Source organism: Grammomys surdaster, unplaced genomic scaffold (genome assembly GCF_004785775.1).
Source record: "Grammomys surdaster isolate TR1022 unplaced genomic scaffold, NIH_TR_1.0 126035, whole genome shotgun sequence".
Taxonomy (NCBI): domain Eukaryota; kingdom Metazoa; phylum Chordata; class Mammalia; order Rodentia; family Muridae; genus Grammomys; species Grammomys surdaster.
This window is the reverse complement of record NW_021620848.1, coordinates 3,430,682-3,436,268: the sequence shown is the minus strand read 5'-3', so window position 1 is coordinate 3,436,268 and position 5,587 is coordinate 3,430,682. Positions and strand designations below refer to the sequence as shown.

General features: G+C 44.5%; 1 protein-coding gene across 1 annotated transcript in view; it reads right to left on the bottom strand.

Moving 5' to 3' along the window:
* Nucleotides 1-5,587, bottom strand: part of Psmb7 (proteasome subunit beta 7) — a 57,652-nt gene that overhangs the window by 3,635 nt on the left and 48,430 nt on the right. The gene's annotated exons all lie outside the window — the stretch shown is intronic.

Below are 5,587 nucleotides of genomic sequence, written 5' to 3'. Positions count from 1 at the left end.
GGAGAGGAGAGGAGAGGAGAGGAGAGGAGAGGAGAGGAGAGGAGAGGGGAGAAAAGAAACAAATAGAAACAAAAAAAACCTATGGAAACCAACTTCTCGGTAAGGTAACATAGTGGACAAAATCACCACTGTGAGGCTGAGACAAGCTGGTAAGAAAACACAATCACAATTCTGGGGAAACGGCGGCAGAGGTAAACTCAAGACCACTTGCCCTCACAGAATTTGTCTCCACTCCACCTATGAGCCTACAAGTTTATTAAAGTGACTTGCTGTTTCTCCCCAAAATTTCCCCTTAACTTATTTAATTAAAATAGTCATCATATGCCAAGGGAGACACTAGGACCACAGACAGAGGTCCCAGAACTTCACCCTCTTGGGATTTTAGGAGTTCACTGGGCGCGTCAGGCCCATGTGACAGCGCCAAGGCATGTCAAGGGTCAAAGGCTGAGTAGGAGGGACAATAATGGCTGCCTCAGCAAAGCTTCAAGGAGAGCTGAAAGTAGGCTGTAAACAAAGGCATCCAGGAAACAAGAGCAATGCAGGCAGCAAGCCAGAACATGGGCCCACTAAGCTGAAATCCTTTACGAAACAAGGGCAGAACTGAGCCAGCCTTTCCTAGCATGTGTTGCTGCTTCCCAACAACTCAAAGGGTACAGACACTTGAGCCCAGCAAAATGTGTATCTCAGCAGCACCGCTTCCAACTTCAAGCCCCGCGCCCAGACTACTCCAAATTTGGTCTAAGAACCTTGATGGGCAGATTCAAGGCTTCAAGTTGTGAGAAAATCTGAGCCAGGTTTGAATACTAGTGACAGGAGTGCCCTCTACAGACCCAGAGGAGGATAGAAATACCTCTGCAAGAGTGGGAGGGATCTTTACCAAACCAGCAGCCAGCCAGCTTTGTGAGAATCAAGTTACTCTCGTGTACATCTGTAGTGCTGTGAATTCACCTCACAGGATCATCTAATCAGGCATCTGTGTTTCTGAACAGTCCCACAAAAGCCTTACCAGAAACAAGGAAAAGGTGGTATACAGGACACGGTAGTGGAGACTGCTCCCACACAGAAAGCAAAACCCAATCACAGGCTTAACAAATGCAACCTCATTCCATCTCTGTGTATTAACCAGCCTTACATGTGCATGTGCACGCACGCTGGAGCGCTCCGTTTGCTCCCCTGTGCGGGGCTTCCGGCCTTCTCCCCTTCTCTTTTCTTCACTTAACCACCGCCTTTCTTTGTCTGTCCCCTCCCTTTAGCGGGTGCTCTGAGCAAGGCACATGGGACAGGAAAATACCCGATAGACTGCACTTAGCACCACAGACCTTAATGCCCAAGGGAGGATGACATTGAGGGCATGGAAATATATGAACTGTTGTTACACATGCCTGACTAGCCTGTATTCACTCTTTCACCTGGGCAGGAGGTGCTACAGAGTCCAGGTGATTCTCCCTCTGTTTTGTAAACATTTGGACATGGAAGTAAATCCTGGCAAAAGCACATTTCAAAAAGTATAAAAATTTGAAATGTATTATTGTATTATAATGTATATACAGTATAATGAAATGTATTATATCAAATGTATAATTTGATCCACCTGTAAAATGTAAAATCATCATGTATACAGATGTGTAAAAGCTTTTTACAAATTGAGGAAACATTTAAAGCTTCTTCACTAATTCTAGAGAAGATGATTCTTTAAGGAATCTCCCCCCGCCCCGCCCTTGACACCTCTCCCCTCCCCCATTATGAAATGGAAAACTTCACATTAACTGAGTACCTACCATAATATGTTAAACACTGAGTCAGGCATGGATAATCACTATCCCCAAACACCTACTGAGGCTCATACTAATCAGAATGTATGGACGAGAGGGAGCCCCTAGGTCACACAGCTAGCAAACAGTAAATAGTAGAACAGGTTTGTGGTAGCCACAAACCATATCAGCTAAGAAGTAGTTTCTTGGGCTCTGAGCTCTTCACTAATCGGGGACACCAAGGCTGTGTCACCATGAGCCTTAATACCTAGGTTAAGGCTATGGATGGCAGCTGCCAATTTCTGTCAGACTTGCCAAGAAGCAGCTCCTCTGGCAGTCATCTCTATTAGAGAGCAGGGGAGGGAGCCTTGTGCTTCCCCCAACAACCACAGACTATCTGATGAGGGCCTCTCTACTTTCCACAGATGGAGTAATGCTCCCACAATGTCCTGTCAGGAATCTATCAAGATGAAGGTCTTAGCAAGGCAGTGGCATGCATACCTTCAGGAGACAGAGGCGGGCAAATCTCTGAGTTCAAAGCCAGTATGGTCTACAGAGCAAGTTCCTGGACAGCCAGGGCTACAGTGAGAAACTCTGTCTCAAAACAAAATAAAAGATGATGGTCTTACTTCATGTTCTTCTCACCAAACTCTCTCAAAACACAAGGAAGTTGAAAATGACTGCTGTCTACCCATTCCTTACATAGTACTTTCAAGACTTATTTGAGGAACTGCTTTTTATGCAAAATGCTGTCTTTGAACACAGTACTTTGCAAATAGACTTCTAGGTACAGATGCATCTATACTACCAGCCATGTTCATGGTTTTTCTCTAGAGTAAAATTTCACAACTAAATAACTTGTTTTTAATATGTGCTGCTGTTATTTTAGAAAACTATCAAGAAAATTTCAGAGAGGTGGGAAACACCACATTTTGTCATCTTTGGCCCACAGGATTATTCAGAAAATAGGTTTCTTCCTCTAGGAGTCATCCATTCTAGCACAGCATACCTCGCTTTTCTGGAAGAGCTGAGGTGACCTGGGTCCTGAGCAACATCTGCCTGGGACAGGTGCTGCTTAGGTTAGAGGCTCTGACCTAACCCTGCAGACCCTGTACCCCCAGATGGCCCACCCCAGGTGCTCTGTTCTCCCCTACTGCGCCGGCATCCTTCTCCAACCAGCCAGCTGCTCGTGGATTTACACTGCTTATCTCAAGGGAACTTGGAGATTTAGTGTTATAGCAGCAGGGTACATCCTAGCTACCAGAAAAATAGCCCTTTAGGATAAGAGCAGCTTCGAAACACTCGCACAGAAGACCACCATGACCCTGGCGATAGAAAAACCTGAGAATACATCCCAGGTCATCTGGCAGGTGTGGAAGCAGGCAGACAGAACTGCATCTTCAGACTCATACTTCCTGCTGTGTAGCTGGAAGCAAGTCACCACTTCTCTGAGATGTCGCCCTTCTCTGTAATATGATAGTAAATTCTACCTCACAGGTTTGCTGCAAAAAGTAAAAAATACAGAAAGTACCTACTATAGTGACTGATGCATGGCAAATACTTAATGGCGGGCAGCTTATTTAATAAAGCAAGCCAGAGCACCCCTAGATGTAGTCCACCTTTCAACAGCAACTGCAGGTGCCAAACCTCATGCCTGGAAAAGGTGGTCCAGACAATCCTGCTGACACACCTTCACCCAATGCCATGGAGAAGTCCCTCTAATAATTAATCCAAGCAAACCACACTCCCTAAAAGTTCAGAGAATATAAAAGGAGCACTTCCTGCTTTATGGCTACAAAGACCAAACTAACTGGGAATATCAGTCCCCCGGGCCACCCTGCTTCTTAAATGAGATTACAATAAGAGTGATGTACTGTACTCCAAGTCAGCTGTGACAAGCAGCACTTTATAGAGCTATCTGTTTGTCTCCATCACTGCACCGCACAATGTGTCCCTGGACTCCAATGTGCAGCTCCATTTACCGCTACATGACAAATGGGCAGCACTTGTAAAAGGCACAAAGAGGTCCACGTCGGCCATGTAATGGTCACCACAGCTGTACCCGAGTGCTTGAGGGGACAAAACAGACCCCCAAGTTCATTAAACTGACCAGTAATGGATCTTTCAAAAAGTGCCTTAGGAATCGTGCAGAAAAGGCTAAAATAAATAACTCAGCATGGAAGGCTAATCTGAAACGGTGTTTGATAAATTATTTATACCACAGGCGATTGTCTGCATTTAATATTGGAGCTACTAGTAGCATCTTTAAAAGATGATTTATGTGTTGTAACGCTATTAAACTTTATATTGGCCCACTGCTAGCTATAAAGTCTGCTGAGATTTAGAGAATGAGTTTAAACTGTCACTGCAACATCATAGGAGATGGAGACTGTATTAAATCTTTACTTTAAAGCTGTTATCTAGAGAGTTGTGTTTTGTCGACACTCACAAACTGATAGATTACCTCAGCACCGCTACAGTGTGGGTCCAAAGAGCAAAGAAACTTCTCCACGTTGTCCTATCTAGAGCTGCGATCCAACCCCTCTTCTCACTGAAGTGACTTCCAGACATGCAATGTCACGAGAGTAGAAGGTAGGTCTGCCAGCCAATGGGCACCCTGCACAGTTCAGCCTCAAATTCATTTGTGTATGTGTGTGTTGCCAATCATTTGAGACAATACATTTGTAACTAAAAATTTTAGAATTAAAAAGAAACCAAACTGGTTGTTTACAGAAAAATACCATCTGGTAAGTAGCTAGACTGAAAGGAGTAGGAAAGGGATGAAATGGACTCTCATGAAGGGCAGAGCTCTCTGTCTACCGTGTGTGTTACTGGCTGGGAACAGGGTCGTTAGTACCTTCCTCACTTGCTCTCCACACTTTTTTAAAAGATCTTTTTATTTATACATACATTAGTGTTTTGCCTGTGTACTTGTCTATGTGAGGGCATTGGATCTTAGAGTTACAGACAGCTGTGAGCCAGCCATCTCTCCAGCCCACTTCTTTTAAGATAGGGTTACTTACTAACTGGCTACACTGGATCAGTCAGCCCCCATCTCAGTGGTCCCACTGCACTCAGGTCCTCAAGCGTGTATGATGTAGCAAGCACTCTACCTACTGAGCCCCTAGTTTCACTATTTTTTTCACAGCACCACAGAAACATCCCTTTGCCTTCTACCAGGAATTGGAGACAGCTGGCTCTTCTCCTTGGTTTCCTCTGGTGATAAAGATATGAGATAGCATGGTACCCCAATTCTCACATAGCTTCTATTCCTTTTTTCTATTTGCTACTGATCTACATTTACCCACATTAGTTGCCAAAAATTTGCTCCTTTATTGACAACATATATTTAACTCCTCGGAACCAAGTATGAGATGGCTGGGTGGACGCTGGTCACAGGATTCAAAGTTCAGTAAGAAGGGATGGGATCAAGACATCTCCTCCATTACATGACTACCATAGATAATATAACTTTCTTTGATTTGGAACAGCCTACTGTTCTACACTGGAGGTAGGGGATCAGTGTTTGGCTGCCTTTTGGACAGAGGCCCTGAACTCTACCATCCTTAGCACCATCACCAAGTATACACCACATACGCCAAGCAGTAGTATAGTCTACTGCCCAGATGATCTGAAGCAGAGCAGGTTAAGTATGGGCATGATTCGAGTTTGGATTCCAAAAAGAGAAAACCACACTTCTGCACCACACACCTTCTCCATCTTTGTATCCCAGGACGTCAGTGTGCAACATGTGCAGCAATAAATTAAGGAACAATTTCAACTTCAAACACACACACACACACACACACACACACACACACACACACACACACACA